Here is a 19084-nt window from a genome sequence, read left to right on the forward strand (position 1 = left end):
ACAAACACAGGGACGCGGGTGGCGCTGTGGGTTAAACCACAGAGCCTAGGACTTGCCGATGAGAAGGTCGGCGGTTCAAATCCCCGCGACGGGGTGAGCTCCTGTTGCTCGGTCCCAGCTCCTGCCAACCTAGCAGTTTGAAAGCAGATCAAAGTGCAGGTAGATAAATAGGTACCGCTCCTGCTGGAAGGTAAACAGCGTTTCCGTGCGCTGCTCTGGTTCGCCAGAAGCGGCTTAGTCATGCTGGCCACATGACCCGGAAGCTGTACGCCAAGTCTCTCGGCCAGTAAAGCGAGATGAGCGCCGCAACCCCAGAGTCATCCGCAACTGGACCTAATGGTCAGGGGTCCCTTTACCTTTACTTTACTCCATCATCGTCATCATCATCATCATTATTATTATTACCCCATCCCTCTGACTGGGTTGTCCCAGCCACTGGACGGATTCCAGCATATATAAAAACAAAGTTGAACATTGAAAAATTGCCCACATTCTATGGCACTGGAGTAGAGCCCTTCCCCAACTGGCTGCCCTCTGGAAGACATGTGGGATGTGATACATAAGTAGCAGTCAAATACAACATTCCTTGTTTTCCTAGAGTGGACATGCAAGGGGGTGTTTGGACCAGCCAGTTGAAAACTTCCTGTTTCCTCCTGGCTGGGACATACTTCCTTTGTGTGTCACTAGAGATGGACGTGACCTTACCTGTCCAGGTAACAAACAGGACAAGGCATGCAGCACTCTCTCTTTTTGACTTCTTCCATCGTTGGAGCAGCTTTTAGCTAGAGATGCTTCCAGCCAACAGATGACACTGGGATTATTCCCATATGGGATAGCTCCACATGTATATACTTTGTAACCAAGTCTGCCTTCAGGGATCCAACTGTGAACTGATGATGTGAGTAAACTTCTCTTGTATACTTTAAACAAGATTGTGGCATGTTTATTCTTTTAAGAGGGATATAAGGGGACTTACCAGGAACCTAAAAGTAAGAGGTTTAAAGAAGCCTGCAACCACCTACCTGCTGTGCGTTTAAAAGGGGAATATAAAACTCTGCTAAGTAAAGTTAGGAAGGATATTAATGAACAATCTATCCTCTCCTACCTCCCTGAACATTCCCACAAAACAATCCCCACAAAACATCCTGGACAATGGTCAAGGATGTTGGCAACTGCCATAAGAATGTAAGAGAAGTCTGCTGGATCAGGCCAGTGGTCCACCTACTCCACCTTCTGATCGGCAAGCCATGGGCTCTGTGGTTTAACCCACAGCACCCATTAATAACAGAGTAGGATGTCCCTATTTTCATCATGGTGCTGGAGGAGGCTCTTGAGAGTCCCATGGACTGCAAGAAGATCAAACCTCTCCATTCTAGAAGGACAGATTGTGAAGCTGAGGCTCCAAGACTTTGGCCACCTCATGAGAAGAGAAGACTCCCTGGGAAAGACCCTGATGTTGGGAAAGATGGAGGGCACAAGGAGAAGGGGACGACAGAGGACGAGATGGTGGGACAGTGTTCTCGAAGCTACCAGCATGAGTTTGACCAAACTGTGGGAGGCAGTGGAAGACAGAAGTGCCTGGCGTGCTCTGGTCGTGGGGGTCACGAAGAAGCGGACACAACTAAACGACAACATTTTCATCAGAGAAATGTCGGAGTATATTGAAGTGGCAAATGTGTGGAGACTGGTGGCCTGTCTGAAGGGCACCACGTTGCCTACGCTTTCTTTAAGTCCTTGGCCAATGCTCTTGTGCTACAGATGCCCATCGAGGTGCTAATTAGCGCAATTATGTATGAGTGATCCACACTGCAGGCAGCTTCTCTGCGCGGCGCCAAGCAACTGCAACCCATCTGCGTCCTTCTGCATCCATCATCTGCCGGCCCAGGGCTCCCTTCTCCCCCCTTGTTTTGCCAGCGACTTGTCAGATGTGGAAGGCAGGCAGTGACCTCAAAGCGAAGAGTCCTCCTTGCAGTAGCAGCCCCTGGAGCTTTTCCTTCACCTCTTTCCCAAGGCCGCGTTGCTTTATGATCTCTGCTTTAAAGTCTGCAGAGGCTGTCTATGGGGCTAACCTTTGTGATCTGCTCAATCAGGCTATTGACTTTAAAGAGGCTTTTGATCAGCTCTGGGGCAATGAGACACCAATCGGACTGGATTATTTTTGTCTGCGGTGCTGGTCTGGAGAACGGAAGGGGAAAAAAGCCCTTCTGCTTTGCAGTTTCCATTTGTTTCTCAACACACACAAAACCCCTACAGTGTCTGTAACCTGCAGTGCTTATGCCAGCTTTGATTTCTCAGGTCCCAAAGTAGGGTTTTCATTTTTTATTTTTTTAGCCGGAGAATTGCCAGAGTCTATTGGCAGTTTTTCTCCCCTAGAATGAATGCCCTCCAGTTCACCTTGCGATTCTTCCGCTGTCCTCTTTGGTTAATCTCCAAAACTCTTTCCCCATTTTCAGGCTTCTAACAGGAGCTGAAAGTTCCTGATAGAAAAGTTTCACCTTATATTTGGGAAGAGACAGGGGCCCTGGAGCTCCTGGTGCCCTGCAGCTGAAACCTTCAAATACATAGAAGCATAGAACCACAGAATTGCAGAGTCAGGAGGGACCCCAAGGTCATCTAGCCCACCCCCTAAGGTGCAGGAATCACAGCTAAATAACTGCCTCCAAACATTGATTCAGGATTCCCACGGCCTCCATAGGATTAGTTGATGGAGAGGAGAGGTAAGGCAGAGAGTCATCTGCATACTGATGCAAGCTCAGCCCAACGGAGCTTCCATGTGACTTCTTGTGTTTTCATGTAAACATTAAAAAATATTGTACGCAATATAACTGTGACCCCCAGGGCCATGGCAGAGGGGATGTAATAATAGCCACAGCAACAACTTTACTATGATTCACACTCTAGAAAATAATAATAATAATAATAATAATAATAATAATAATAATTTATTATTTATATCCCGCCCATCTGGGCAGCTTCCAACAAAATATTAAAATACAATAACCTATTAAACATTAAAAGCTTCCCTAAACAGGGCTGCCTTCAGATGTCTTCTAAAAGTCTGGTAGTTGTTTTTCTCTTTGACATCTGGTGGGAGGGCGTTCCACAGGGCAGGTGCCAGAGCCAGTGTGGTGTAGTGGTTAAGAGCGGTAGTCTCGTAATCTGGGGAACCGGGTTTGCGTCTCCGCTCCTCCACATGCAGCTGCTGGGTGACCTTGGGCCAGTCACACTTCCCTGAAGTCTCTCAGCCCCACTCACCTCACAGAGTGTTTGTTGTTGGGGAGGAAGGGAAAGGAGAATGTTAACCACTTTGAGACTCCTTAAAGGGAGTGAAAGGCGGGATATCAAATAAACTCATCTTCTTCTTCTTCTACCAAGAAGGCCCTCTGCCTGCTTCCCTGTAACTTGGCTTCTCGCAGCAAGGGAACCGCTAGAAGGCCCTCGGTGCTGGACCTCAGTGTCTGGGTAGAATGATGGGGGTGGAGACAATCTTTCAGATATACTGGACCAAGGCCTTTTAGAGAAGCAGTCTAGACAGACGCCTTGGCTGATGAAATGAAAAGTCATGGGAAGATCCAGGAGGGTCAAAAGCGGACCTTCACCTCCATGCGCTTAAGGTGTTGGCCATCCATGCCAACATGGTGGAGCCCATAAACAACCTGCGCAGAGCTGGTCTGAGAGGCCTGGTTTGGGAGTCTTGTTCTTGGCATGACAGTGTAAGTTGGGCAGAACCGTGGCAGCCCCTCTCCTCAGGGCATGTGGACCTGGCTGCCCCGCACTCTGCATGGGACTGACCCCAGGTTTTGTGGGCTACAATTGCAGTCTTCTCAGGGGCTGCTCCCAGACGCCGGAACTCCCTTCTTAGAGAAGCGAGACTCCCTACTGGTCCTTCTGCTGGCAGGTGAAGACTGGCTTATTCAGAAGGCTTTTCGGAACCAATTGTTTTTAAGGAAAGGGCTGCTGCGATGCTGTTTTTGCGTCTGGTGCAACAAAACACAGTGACAGAAGTCAGAGCGCATGGAAATGCCTTTTACCTTCCCACCGGAGCAATATCTATTTATCTACTTGCACTGGCGTGCTTTCAAACTGCTAGGTTTGTGGGATGTGATATATAAGTAGAAGTCAAATACAACATTGTTTTCCTAGAGTGGACATGCAAGGGGATGTTTGGTCCAGCCAGTTGAAACTCCCTGTTTCCTCCTGGGCTGGGACATATTCCCTTTGCCTGTGACTAGAGGTGGGCATGACCTTACCTGTGCAAGTAACAAAAAGGACAAGGCATGCAGCACTCTCTCTCTCTTCCTCCATCATAGGAGTAACCGCTTTTTAGCTAGAGATGCTCTGTATATATTTTGTAACTAAGTCTGCCTTCAGAGATCCAACTGTGAACTGATGAACTGATGTGAGTAAACTTCTTTTACTGACTTTAAATAAGATGGTTGTGTGTTTATTCTTTTGAGAGGGATAAAAGGGGACTTACCGGGAACATACAATTCAATACTGAATTGTATGATAGTGAGAGGCTTAAACAAGCCTGCAACCAGCTAGCCGCTGTGCGTTAAAAAGGGAATGCACTCTGCTAAACAAAAGGGACTTGCTAGCGCAAGTTGGGAAGGATATTAATAAACAATATATCCTCTCCTGCCACCCTGAACATTCCCACAAGTTTGGCAGGAGTTGGGACGGAGCAATGGGGGCTCACTCTGTTGTGGGAATTTGAACCGTCGGCCTTCTGATCAGCAAGCCCAAGAAGCTCAGTGGATTAGACCACAGCGCCACCCACGTCCCCTTTGATATAGATAGTTTCAATTCTATCAATGTTTGCTTTTTAATGTTTGTTTTTGCTATCTTTGTAGTGTGGGAGTCCATTGCAGTGCCTGGAGACAGTTGGGCTGTGCAGTGACCAGAGGAGGAATGACCGCTGGGAGGAGGACTCAGAGAAGAAATGCAACAGTGCTCCTGCAGCAGCACAACTGGAAGCCTTCATCTGCCCCAGCTGCAACAAAACATGTCTCTCCCATATCAATCTCGACAGCCACTGCAGGTGCTATAACCTTCCGACAATTTGGTTCCACCCCCAAAGACGCTCTCCTCCATTTTGTCCTGAAACAGAAGGATGCCATCAAAAACAATACAAATTGAATGCAAACCCAATGCATGCCTCTAAGTCTCACAGGAGGGAAACACAAGTACCGGGTGATGTGCAAATCCATTGCTCACGCAATTTTCTCGATGGATGTTCAGCCTCACCAAAGATTCCACCTCTGCTACAGACATAGAAACTTGAGGTTCACTTTCAATGAGTTTCAACAGAATTGCACGCTGAAAACCTGTGACTGAACCATGTACCATCATGGCTTATAACCAAATCTTTCTTAGCCGCTGAAGGAGTGGCAATCATACTCGGATTCCGAGCCACCTTCCCCAAGGGAAGGGATGGCTAAAAATATCCTAAAAGCTTCTCCCACCCCCTTCCGAGCAGGCGTTCTAATTCTCAGGAGCCAAAGTTAATTCAGTCAGCGATTTTCCAGTCCCGCCAGCAAGGATGTGTGGCTTGTTTGAACTCCTCAGGCAATTTGTTGAAGTGCCGTTTGATGGAAGTTTTTTTTCAAGATACACTCAACAAGTGTTTTAAATCTCAGAGTTCAAGGAGCTTCTCATGACTGCCCATTAAGTGCAGATTGGCACAAAGAAAAAAAAAATAGAAATTATGTCAGCTCAGCCCTAATATATGGATTGACAAGTATAAGGTAGTGAGGATTACCAAGCAAGGTCCCTGATTTGTTTTGTTTTTGCTTTTGAATTCCATATTTTAAATGGTGCAGTTTGCCTGTTTGGACCCATCAAGCCAAAAATTGAGTGAAGTCAATTCAAAGTCATGTTTAGGTCTGCTATCTTGAATCAAATGACATCTGGCACACAAACATTGACAAAGACTGTCACCCACACCTCGGGAAGATTTGGGCTTAGTTTGGTGACAATATTGGAACCACAATTTTGGAAAGAAGTTGACAAGCTGGCAGGTGTGCAGAGGAGGGCAACCAAGATGGTCAAGGGTCTGGAAACCAAACCTTATGAGGAACGATTGAAGGATCTGGGTACATTTAGCCTGAAAAAGAGGAGACTCAGAGGAGAACAGCCATTACCAAAGGTGTCATGGGTTTTGAAGATGCTCAAACTCAGGACGCAAAGGAGAAACATGCTAAGAGGAAGGCACGCTTGGCAAATCCTCACTGTCATCAACTCCTGCCCAGAAACCAGTGTCCCCACTATGGAAGGACGTGTGGATCCAGAATTGGCCTCCACAGTCACTTATGGACTCATTGTTAAAACCGTGTTTATGGAAGACAATCTTTCCGCAGGGCCTGCAAGACAGAGCTGTTCCACCAGGCCTTTGGTCAGGGCACAGCCTGACTCCCTCCTTTGGCAATCTTCAAAGAATCTCTAGCCCAATGGTTGCCATCAATTTGATTTGAATTAATTTTATAATGAATGATTTTAGAATGTTGTACTATTTTATTGTTGTTAGCCGCCCTGAGCCCGGCTTCGGCAGGGGAGGGCGGGATATAAAAAATATTATTATTATTATTATTATTATTACTCAGCTACGAGTGATTGCCAAAGAAGAAGGAGGAGGAAAAGAAGAATGATAGCCATCTTCAAATATCTCAAGGGCTTTCACATGGAAGAGGGAGGAAGCCTGTTTTCTCCTGATCTGGAGGGAGGACTTGAACCAGTGGCTTCAAGTTACAAGAAAGGAGTTTCTGACTGAACATTGGAAAGTAAGAGCTATTTGACAGTGGAACAGACTCCCTTGGGGGGGGGGGGAGTGGATTCTCCTTCCGTGGAGGTTTTTAAGCAGAAGTTGGATGGCCATCCGTCATGGATGCTTTAGCTGAGATTCCTGCTTTGCAGGGGGTTGGACTAGATGACCTATGGGTCCCTTCCAACTCTACAATTCTGTGAGTCTATGATTCTATCTCAAGAGGCCTCCGAATGAATACTAGACAAACGGACAAACCATTTTAGGACAAGCTGAGAGGCAGAGACTGACAGCTCTTCAGATATTTCAAGATCCCCAGGTGGGGGGAAATCAGCGACTTCCCATTCGCCAATGCACCCTCTTGCTGCAATTTATCTGCTGTGCTCAGTTTATTCATTTACTTTGCATTTACTGCTCTTCTCCACATTTACTTTGCGTTTAATGCTTTGCTCATAACTCTGGAACGCAACACAGTTTATGTCAACTTTGTACTTTGTTTTGCAACCTCATTGTAATCTCATTTTATGCCATTTCGGCTTTACTGCTTCAGTATTTTCTGCATCTCGAGCCTGCCTCTTAAATTATTTAGCATTGCTTTTTGAATGCTTTTAATTCATGTGATCTCAATTAGCCTCCTTTCTGCTCAAATTCGTATCAACGGCACAACCTCCGACATCTCACACGCTGCGGAAACCGTGACATTACTAAGGACTTGGAATTGCCACCCCAAGGGTCCCTGAGATAGGGATGGGGGGGGGAGGCTGGAGAGTGGCCCCTACCTACAGCATTTTAATATGAAACTTGTTGTTGTTTAGTCATGTCCGACTCTTTGTGACCCCATGGACCAGAGCACGCCAGGCACTCCTGTCTTCCACTGCCTCCCGCAGTTTGGTCAAACTCATGCTGGTAGCTTCGAGAGCAGTGTCCCACCATCTCGTCCTCTGTCGTCCCCTTCTCCTTGTGCCCTCCATCTTTCCCAACATCAGGGTCTTTCCCAGGGAGTCTTCTCTTCTCATGAGGTGGCCCAAGTATTGGAGCCTCAGCTTCAGGATCTGTCCTTCCAGTGAGCACTCAGTGTACTGGTCCCATGGGTTACCCGAGAGGCGAGGTCCAAGTCCGATCCATGGTCAAAGGTGCAACATGGAGGCAGTCCGTAGTAGCTGGATCTGGGTGCAGGGCAGGGAGTCGGGTGAAGTCAGGAACAGGCATGCAAGCAGGGAGCCAGGGCGGGTCAAGAGCTCTGGCAGAAAAGCAGGACAGGGTTCAGACAGGAACTAGCAACCAACAATATTGCTCCCACAGCTTGGGACTGGGGCTGGCTGGCTTTTATCTGCCCAGAGGCACAGGGCAGCCTCGATCCTCTGGTGACTCGCCTCTCCTGGCCTGGAGGCGAGCAATCCTCCTGCGGGAACTTAGTTCCCTCCGCCTCTCTGCCCTGAGCCTCTGCAGCTCAGGAGAGGCTGGAGGGTTACTGGACCCAGAGGCAACCTCAGCTTCCTCTGACGGGGCTGAGAGTGGAGCACCTGCAGGCAATGGGTCCTCCATCACCTCAGCAGCCAGAGCAGACTCAGCTGGTGCCGGCACCTGAGGATCCAGCACAGGTGAGGACCCTTCAGGCTCAAGCCCCAGCCCCGGCTCCGCCGGTTCTGGAGGCAGGGAATCCTGTGCAGGCTGGGATCCCTCAGGTTCAGCATCCGAGTCCAAATCCCAGGCCATCACGCTCCGTGCTGATTTCCTTCAGAATAGATAGGTTTGGTCTTCTTGCAGTCCATGGGACTCTCAAGAGTCTCCTCCAGCACCACAATTTAAAAGCATCAGTTCTTTGGCGATCAGCCTTCTTTATGGTCCAGCTCTCACTTCCATACATCACTATGAAACTATGAAATATGAAACTACCTATTTCATAGGAAAGGTCCTGCTGGATAGGTCGGTAGCCCATCCAACACCTTGTTCTCACCATGGCCAACCAGGTGCCTGTGAGAAACCAGCGTGCAGAAGCTCAGCACAATAATATCCTCCCCTCTTGCAGTTTCTAGCAACTGGGATTCAGGAGCATCACTGTCTCTGTGGAGGCAGAGCATAGCCAACATGGCTAGTAGCCACTGAAAGCCCTCTGCTCCTTGAATTTGTCTATTCCTCTTCAGGTCCAGTATACCCGAAGGAGTGTCTCCACCTCCATCGTTCTGCCCGGACACTGAGATCCAGCATCGAGGGCCTTCTGGCGGTTCCCTCACTGTGAGAAGCCAAGTTACAGGGAACCAGGCAGAGGGCCTTCTCGGTAGTGGCGCCCGCTCTGTGGAACGCCCTGTTTAGGCAGCCCTGTTTAGGGAAGCTTTTAATGTTTAATAGGTTATTGTATTTTAGTGTTTTATTGGAAGCTGCCCAGAGTGGCTGGGGAAACCCAGCCAGATAGGCGGGGTATAAATAATAAACTATTATTATTATTATTATTATTATTAAAGCCATCCAGTTTGGAGGATGTCACAGCCTCCGGTGGGAGGGAGTTCCATTTGGACGTCTGTGAAAAAAAGCTTTCTTCTGTCTTCCAAAATTTAGCTTCATTAGATATTCATGAGTTCCAAGGAAAAATAAGGGACTTTTTACCATATGTGGTGGGATTGCAGAGAAATTAATTTTTTTGGGGAAATGATATATAATGAGTTGAAAAATTACATTAACATTTGTAAAAAAGCCAGAAGCATTTTTGTTAGGGATTGTAGGAAAAGACCTGCCAAGGGAAATGAAGAACATATTTATGTACGTGACAACGGCGGCAAGGGTCTTAATAGCACAAGGATGGAAGAATGAAGAAACCCCGACAAAAGAACAGTGGCAAGAGAAACTGATGGATTACAAGGAACTGGCAAAATGACGCACAAACTACGTGATAAGGACAACTGTGACTTCAAAGAAGAATGGGAACCTTTTACAAAGTATTTAAAGAAACAACAAAATGATTTGGACTCCTTGGCAGGTTTTGAATAAACATACAGAAATTTATTTGTTAATATAATAGAGGGATAATTTAGGGAGTTTTACATTTTTTATAACATTCAGAGAACATATGTGTTAAAAACCCCCAGAAAGGAACTGAGGGAAGTCGTAGGGAGGAGGGAGGAGGGTATGTGGGGGAGATGGGAGAGGAAAGATGGGGGGGGGATACAATAAAGATGGTTTGTTGGAATAATTTGTTATGTGAAATTAGAGAAGAAGAAGAAGAAGAAGAAGAAGAAGAAGAAGAAGAAGAAGAAGAAGAAGAAGATATCCATGTGTTCCAGTGTTGCAAGAGAGGGAGGAAAACGTTCTCCGCTTTCTCCATGCCACACATAATTTCATAAACTTCCATTGAGCCACCTCTTCAAAGAATCCTGGGATTGTAGAGTCGGAAGGGACCCTTAGGATCATCTAGTCCAGGCACTCCCAAACTTGGCCTTCCTTTTTTTTTTTTAAATAATATTTTATTGAGTTTTATGACAAAAACTTAAAACAACAATAAACAAACCACCTCACAACAGCACCTAAAAGTAAAAGAAAAAGAAAAAACAGAAAAAACAGAAAAATAGATACTACAACACACAAACACAAAACAGCAAAAATACAACAAAGAGAATAAACATATTAAAAACAATTTTTGTCTCCTTATATTCTTTACATTAACTTCTTTCTCCGACTTCCCCAGACCTTCCTTCTCTGTATTCCAAATCAAATATTCTGTCTGCAAATTCTTTTCCTCTATCATATTTTAATTTTCTAATGCTCTTAAAGTCTAGTAAATGGTTGCATTTCCTTAAGTCTGACAAAATATTAAATCTTTCTCTGTTCACTTTTTCCCAAATACCCATCCGCCCTCAATCCGATGTCATCAAACGTTCATTATCTTATAATGTTTCTGTAAATAGTCCTTAAATTTTGGCCTGGTACGCGAACTTAAATTTTGGCCTTGTACGCAAACTTGGCCTTCCAGCTGTTTTGGGATTACAACTCCCATCATCCCTAGCTAACAGGACGGGTGGTCAGGGATGATGGGATTTGTAGTCCCAAAACAGCTGGAGGGCCGAGTTTGGGGATGCCTGATTTCTAATCCAACCCCCTGCAACACAGGAATCAAAATCAAAGCATCCATGACAGATGTTTTAGTTTGCTCAGCACTCGGCGATCTACAACTGCATGTAGAGAAACGAAAAGCATTTCTCTTGGATGCAAAGCAGAGGTTCTGCCTGGGCTGTTTGAAGTGCAATGGTCTTTTGATCCTTGTAAATCACAACTTGATCCTGCAGTCGCCAAGCAACCAAGATGCTTGCACAGACCGATCCAATCTTTGCATCATTATTTTTAATTTTTGCTTCCCACCCCCCGCTACGCTAGGTCTTGGAAAGTTCTGAACTGAGCATGATCGCCGCTCACCTTGAACCCGCTGAGAATAGGATGGGCCATAAATCAAAATCAAAAGCCGAAAGGGAACTTGGAAATTCCTCCGTACGAAACGGGAGCCTTCTTGCTACAAGCTGCCCTGGAATATCTAATGAGTTGACTCCAACGCCATTAAAATTCTCTCCACAAAAAAAGTTTGCAGGGTATTAATTCCATTTCCTCCCCTCCCCCCCCCCCCGTGACATTTATCGCTTTGCAAACAATTCTCAAACGATTTGAGAAATATTTTCGCTTATGCCCAACAGAGAAGCATCCTTTTGCCTTTCATCGTGGAACAGAATTGTCTTCAAGCCTTCTAAGCAAGATCGAATCAATACTTTCTGCTGGGTATCAATACACCTCCTTCTTCAGCCCACGGTATAATACAGTCCCATTGCTCTAGGGCTGGCAGCTATGGACAGGAGGTTTGCCTGCCGGAAAATAAATCACATTACGTGCGGTTGCCCCCCCCCCCCATCCATGCACATGCCATTAAAGATTATGTGCGGCCGTTGTAAAAGGACCAAATTCTCCTCTAGAATTGCCTCTTTGATCTACATTTAGTAATCTTCCTATTTGGGCCACGCTCTGATTGGCAAACCATGTTTGCCGGATGGATTTTGTCCTTGGAGTTATTTCTGTTTCATTATTTTCAACGTTGGAAACGACGCCGTGATGTCAATTTGCAAAAGTAAGATGAAAATGTTTAATAAAGATGCTTCTCGTGGCTCCGGCGTTGGAAGGAAGGAGATAACTTCAGAAAGGAAGACCAGGGTTTGCGCGAGATATGATCCACGAGGAAATAGAGGCCTTAAATTTACAGAATTAGACTTGCCAGATTAATGCTGCTTTTCAGCCAATTAAGGATGTCCTACTTTAAGTCTTAAAATGTCATTTTTTTATACATATAGAACCTGAGTGAAACTGACTTAGAAACCCACGGCTAACAACATTTCCAAAATCCAGGGACAGAAGGCTGTCCTTTCCTTGGAGGAGTCTCTGGAAGGCATGGCTTGACCAAACAAGGTTGTCTGAGGAATAATAATAATAATAATAATAATAATAATAATTCATTATTTATACCCCGCCCATCTGGCTGAGTTTCCCCAGCCACTCTGGGTGGCTCCCAATCAAGTGTTAAAATCAATACAGCATTAAATATTAAAAACTTCCCAAAACAGGGCTGCTTTCAGATGTCTTTTAAAGATAAGATAGCTGCTTATTTCCTTCACATCTGGTGGGATGGCGTTCCACAGGGCAGGTGCCACCACCGAGAAGGCCCTGGTTCCCTGTAACCTCACTTCTCTCAATGAGGGAACTGCCAGAAGGCCCTTGGCACTGGATTTGCGTCCAGGCTCGACGATGGGGGTGGAGACGCTCCTTCAGGTATACTGGACCGAGGCCGTTTAGGGCTTTCAAGGTCAGCACCAACACTTTGAATTGGGCTCAGAAACGTACTGGGAGCCAATGCAGATCTCTCAGGACCAGTGTTATGCGGTCTCGGCAGCTGCTCGCCGTCACCAGTCTAGCTGCCGCATTCTGGATTAATTACAGTTTCCGGGTCACCTTCAAAGGTAGCCCGACATAGAGCACATTGCAGTAGTCCAAGTGGGAGATAACTAGAACATGCACCACCCTGGCGAGACAGTCCACAGGCAGGTAGGGTCTCATCCTGTGCACCAGATGGAGCTGGTAGACAGCCACCCTGGACACAGAACTGACCTGCGCCTCCATGGACAGCTGTGAGTCCAAAATGACTCCCAGGCTGCGCACCTGGTCCTTCAGGGGCACAGTTACCCCATTCAGGACCAGAGGACCAAAATAGCTCATAGAATCATGGGATTGTTGAGTTGGAAGGGACCCTGGGGGCCATCTAGTCCAACCCCCTGCAATGCATGGGAAACATGGGAAACGGGAGAGGAAGGAGCATGTGATGATGGCCAGAAGTCTGCTCATTACCCAGATTTGGGACTTAGTGCCTCGGTAGCGAATCAAATGGGCCTGATGCTAAGCATTGGTTTTCCTCCCCCAGGAACCCAGAAGACAAAAGTCAGAGATTGATGTGCATTATACTGAGTGAAATAAGTATTTGATCCCTTTGCAAAAGATGACTTAGTACTTGGTGGCAAAACCCTTGTTGGCAATTACAGAGGTCGGACGTTTCTTGCAGGTGGCCACCAGGTCTACACACATCTCAGGAGGTATTTTGTCCCACTCCACTCTGCAGATCTTCTCCAAGTCAGTAAGATTTCGAGGCTGATGTGTAGCTACTCGAACCTTCAGCTCCCTCCACAGATTTTCAAAGGGATTAAGGTCTGGAGACTGGCTAGGTCACTCCAGGACCTAGGGTCATCTAGTCCAACCCCTCGCCGTGCCCAAATCCAGCCAGTAAAAGTCCCTGGCTGCTTGAGGATTGGAAGCCAGATTTCCTGCCAACAGACCCAACTGACACTTGAGCCAATGCTCTGTTATTTACTACAAACCACCAAGGTGGTTAGCATAAAAGAGGACTAAAGATCTGAAATAACAGAACTGGATCTTTCTCTCTCTCTTTGCCCTAGACAAACACATTCTTACATCTGTTCAAAGAGCCATATTTACTATAATTCTTCTCTAATGGGAAACCTGCACAATCATTAATGCTATCAGCGTATGTCTTGATTTAATATGTCTTATGAAAAGCAGCTTAGTTATTGATATCCTCTCTCTCTCTTTTCATTTTGGCAGATGAAAGGCGCCTTTTTGTGTTTCGGGAATATTTGCTACATAAAAGTTAATGTGGAAGAGATGATTCAATATCCTACAGCAAGCCTGGGAGCAAACAATACCTAAATATTTAAACACGGAGTGGAGATGAATGCTATGCTGCACTAATATTGTTTTTCTGTATCACCCCCCCCCTCCTCTTTTTGATGCAGAGTCTTTGTGCCGATAAAATGAGCTATGAATCCTTTGATTTAGCCGTTTTAAGAAGCAGGCCGTAAATTTTGAGTTAACTGTTGCATCCTGATTGAAAATCCATACTAAGTCCATCGGCAGATTCAAATGAATTTGTACATTTAAGAAGGCAATGGAGGAACACCCCTCTTCTTAGCCCTTCCTAGCAGGATCAGGTGCTCCAGGACACAGATAAGAAAAACCTTCTGGATCAAGCCAAAGGGGCCTCATCCAATTAGGGGCTTTGTAGACCACAAGCTTAGCATGAGCCAACCAGGTGATGCAGCAGCAAAAACTTCTAATGCAATTCTAGGCTGCATCAAGCCTCCAGACCAAGGGAAGGGGTAGTCCTGCTCTCTTCCTGCCTTAGTCAGACCTCATGTGCTGGTCCCGGGGTGTGTGTGTGTGTGTGTGTTACTGTGCGGCGTGGTCTGAGTCCGGTCCTGGGTCGAGGGTCTGGAGACTGTCTGTCAAGGGCAAAGCGGGGTCCAAGGCAAGGAGCCGGGCGTGGTCAGGAACTCCGGAAGAGCAGGTCAGGGTGCTGGCAGGAACAGGTTTCCAGTGATGCAGCTCCCGCAACCTGGGCCTGGGCTGACTGGCCTTTATCTCCTCTGAGGCCAGGGGTGGTCCCGGCCCACAGGTGACTCGCCTCTCCTGGCCTTAAGGCGAGCACTCTTCCTGAGAGAACATAGTTCCCTCCACCTCTCTACCCTGAGCCTCTGCAGCTCAGGAGAGGCTGGAGGGTTACTGGTTTAACCCACAGCGCCACCTGCGTCCCACAATGGATTATGTTCAACAACCAAAGTTCCACTGTACTTGGATGTAATTTTGCCTAACATGCATATTCCTTCTCTCTCTCTCTCCCCCCCCCCCAAGTGCGCTGAAAAAAATTGGAAAAAACACGAATTTTGAAGGATGGCTGTGTCTTGATTCTCACATTCTCTTGGAAAGTGTGAATTAAGGATTACCACCTTAATCTGAATCGAATCCATCCCCTATTGCTCTTTGCAAGTCACCTGACTTTCAGCATCCCGTTGGGAAGCCAGTGACCTTTCTCTCGCCCCTCTTCCCATTCGCTTCTGCTTCTCTTTCTTCAGATGCTAAAATCCTGGGCAGGGACTGCCATTACATTTGTGCGCAGCCCCTACATTATTGATCGGGGCACTTAAGAAGTATTAAATAATTTGCTGCCTACACTCTCCTCATAAAATTGTGGGTTTGCAGCATTCCTCCGAAATTCCTCTGAAACCCAGCCGGATGGCCGTGGTATAAATAAAAAATTGTTGTTGTTGTGCTGACCATTAAAGCCCTAAATGGTCTCAGCTCAGTATACCTGAAGGAGCATCTCCACCCTCATTGTTCTGCCCGGACACAGAGGTCCAGCTCCGAGGGCCTTCTGGCGGTTCCCTCGCTGCGAGAAGCCAAGTTACAGGGAACCAGACTGAGAGCCTTCTTGCAGACCCTCCACATGTCCCTAATTTCCAGGGACAGTCCTGAATTTATAGAAGCATCCCAGTTTCTGATTTGATCCTGGAACGTCCTGCTTTTCCTTAGGGTGTCCAGTCTGAAATATACTCGGAGTCGAGAGTGGATTTCATGCTCTTTATTCAGCTCATAGTGGTGAGGAGGAATGAAAGTTCCCCCAAAGTATCTGCTTTATATACATCATTTACACAATGGGCCGCACGTGATTGGCTAATTCCGGAATTCTCCTGTAGGCCAATCAGGTTGCGGATTCACTTTCACCTGGAGCTGGATTGGGTGGCTCCTGCAGACCAATCATACTGCTGCATTGTTCTAGGACCAATCAGACTGCTGCATTCTGAATGCTATTGTTCTAGGACCAATCAGACTGTTGCATTTTGGATCCTATTGTTCTAGGACCAATCAGACTGCTGCATTTTGGATCCTATTCAAGTCAGTACATAACACAGTCCAACCCCCTGCAATGTAGGAATCTCAACGGAAAGCATACATAACAAATGCCCATCCAACCTTAAAAAGCTCAAGGGAATCTCCCTTATTGTAACTTGAATCCATTGGGATTATTAGGGAAGGAATGGACAGTGACCAGGAAGATGGAGCCACTCCATAGATGGAGCCACTCCACTATGAGGAAAAGCTACAAAATCTGGGACTCCTTTATTTAGAGAAAAGGCAAGCAAGAGGCAACATGATAGAAGGTTATAGAATCGTGCATGGCATGGGAAAAGTGGATAGAGAGAAGTTTCCTCCCCACTCTGTCTTAACACTGGAACTTGTGGACATCCAATGAAAGTTATAAAAGAAAGTATTCTTCACACAGTGCATAGTTAAGCTATGGAACTCACTGCCACTGGGAGAAGAGATGACCCCCCTCTGTCAAGGATTCTTTAACAGAGATTCTAGAACCAACATCCACGCACGCTGCCCAAAGCTCAGCAGAGGAAGGGTAGGATGGGACTATATGACTATATGTTGTTGTCGTTTAGTCGTGTCCGACTCTTCATGACCCCCTGGACCAGAGCATGCCAGGCACTCCTGTCTTCCACTGCCTCCCGCAGTTTGGTCAAACTCATGCTGGTAGCTTCGAGAACACTATCCAACCATCTCGTCCTCTGTCGTCCCCTTCTCCTTGTGCCCTCCATCTTTCCCAACAGGGTCTTTTCCAGGGAGTCTTCTCTTCTCATGAGGAGGCCAAAGTATTGGAGCCTCAGCTTCAGGATCTGTCCTTCCAGTGAGCACTCAGGGCTGATTTCCTTCAGAATGGAGAGGTTGTATCTTCTTGCAGTCCATGGGACTCTCAAGAGTCTCCTCCAGCACCAGAATTCAAAAGTATCAATTTTTCGGCGATCAGCCTTCTTTATGGTCCGGCTCTCACTTCCATACATCACTACTATACTATACACCACTACTATACTATACTACACTTCCATACATCACTACATCACTACTATATATGACTATATAGTGCGTGGGATTTTTAAAAAATGAACCCACCACAAAATCCTGTCTGTGCCAAAGATATATTGGATCCATGTTGCAGACCTCATGTTGCAGACATACCACATACAGCCAAAAGATGATGATGGAAAGAATATTCTGGTCTGCAACTTCCCCGTCTGTTATTTGTTTTAAGTTTTTAACGAGGGTAGGCAAATGCGAGCTCTTGCATCACTTGAAGACAATTTCAATTAGAGCAATCTCTAGCGATCTAATATTCTTATCATACAAGTCGTACAGCATAAATATTTCATGCTGTATTTAGCATGCTCTTTTTTTAATAATGAAGAGAGTTGTGCAGCTACCTGGGAGAGATTTTTTTTCTTCTTCTGAGGGTGAAGGCTGCTGACGATGCAGAGGGGAAGCGGGGGAATGGAGGCGGCCCTGGGGAGCCCGTCTTGCTTTAGGGCAAAATTCAGGATGCATAACAAGGACGTGAAGCTGGGATTCTCCCTGCGGCCCAAGGCAAAGGGGGGAGAGTCTGGATTTTGCACTCTGATTTGGGAACATCCGCAACAGCAGCCCTGAAAGAAACCCAGAGAAATCCCTTTGGGGGTCTCGCAGTGACTACAAAGGAACGTTCAGCGCTTGAGAGCTTCCCATTGTGTTCATATGCAAGAGGCAGTGTGGTGCAGTGGTTACAGTGTCAGACTAGGACCTGGGAGAGACCAGGATTCAAACCCTCATTCAGCAATGAAGTTCACTGGAGGAAAACTATGTCTGTCGCCTTGAATGCTAAGAGAAGAGGCAGAAAAGAAATGTAGCAAAATAAATAAGTGTCCTTATGTAGACCCTTCAAGTTATTTTACTGTGTCCCCAGGCACAGAACCCTCTGATTTTTATGCCACTGAAATGTCACCTGTGTAGAAACTTCTTCTTCTTCTTTGACAATCCCTCGTAGCCGAGTAAGATTGCCTTCCATAAACACAGTTTATGTAAGTGACTGTGGAGGCCAATTCTGGATCCACACGTCCTTCCACAGTGGACACATTCGTTTCCGGGCAAGAGTTGATCACAGTGAGGGTTTGCCAAGCGTGCCTTCCTCTTAGCACGTTTCTCCCTTGCGTCCTGTGTTCGAGTATCTTCAAAGCCCATGACCCCTTTGGTAAAAGCTGTTCTCCAGCTGGAGCTCTCACTGGCCAGTGTTTCCCATTTGTTGGTGTTTATACTACATTTTTTAAGATTTGCCTTGAGAGAGTCTTTGAACCTCTTTTGTTGACCACCAGTATTACGCTTTCCATTTTTAAGTTTAAGAGTAGTTGCTTTGGAAGATGATCATCAGGCATCCGCACAACATGACCAGTCCAACGAAGTTGATGTTGAAGAATCATTGCTTCACCACGGGTGATCTTTGCTTCTTCCGGGACACTGATATTAGTTCACCTGTCTTCCCAAGTGATGTAGAAACATGAGATGCTTCACCCATCCCCAGTCTTTGCCCATCCTGGGAACATGATCTCTGGAAGGATGTCCATAAGGGAATGTAGCTTATAAAAAAAATCAGCTGGTCTCTGCCGGTGCTCCTTAATTCTGGAGGGAAGGGGAAATCTGTCGGAACCAGAGCTTGTTAATTAGGACGACAGCCCAGGAATGTCGACCGAGTAGCATCTCTGCATCCCTCTGTGCTACGTTGCAATCCGACAGGGGCCTCGAATTGAAACACGATTCTCACTCTTTGCCCCCTGCACCAGTTTGTACAAGCTTCCTGGCAGGCAAATCATTAATTAAAAATAGTTGGGAAATCACACTCAAAACTAAATTGGAATAATTAATCCCCCGTGTGCTGAATTTGAGGCGGGGGAGGCGAGGGGAGAGGGGAGGTATTAATAAATAAATATTTAAATTGACAGAAGCTTTGGAGCCAAGGCTTCTAGGAAGGGCACTGCGCTCCAATTCTTGATCATGCGAAAGCTGTACTGAATGAAGGCTGCAGCGTTCTTTCAGCTCGGGGAAAAAGAATCACAAATCCATGACTCCAAATTTTACTTATGTTTT

At 46.4% G+C, this 19084-nt stretch overlaps 1 long non-coding RNA gene across 1 annotated transcript in view; it reads left to right on the forward strand.

Moving 5' to 3' along the window:
- The window catches only part of LOC310677895, a 250818-nt gene extending 232532 nt beyond the window's left edge, over nt 1-18286 (forward strand). The window contains exon 3 of the long non-coding RNA XR_014511497.1: nt 18123-18286. This is a non-coding gene — a long non-coding RNA (uncharacterized lncRNA). The remainder of the gene's footprint in view (nt 1-18122) is intronic.
- Nucleotides 18287-19084: the final 798 nt, after the last annotated feature.

Source organism: Podarcis tiliguerta (assembly GCF_965153285.1).
Source record: "Podarcis tiliguerta genome assembly, chromosome: 1".
Lineage (NCBI taxonomy): Eukaryota > Metazoa > Chordata > Lepidosauria > Squamata > Lacertidae > Podarcis > Podarcis tiliguerta.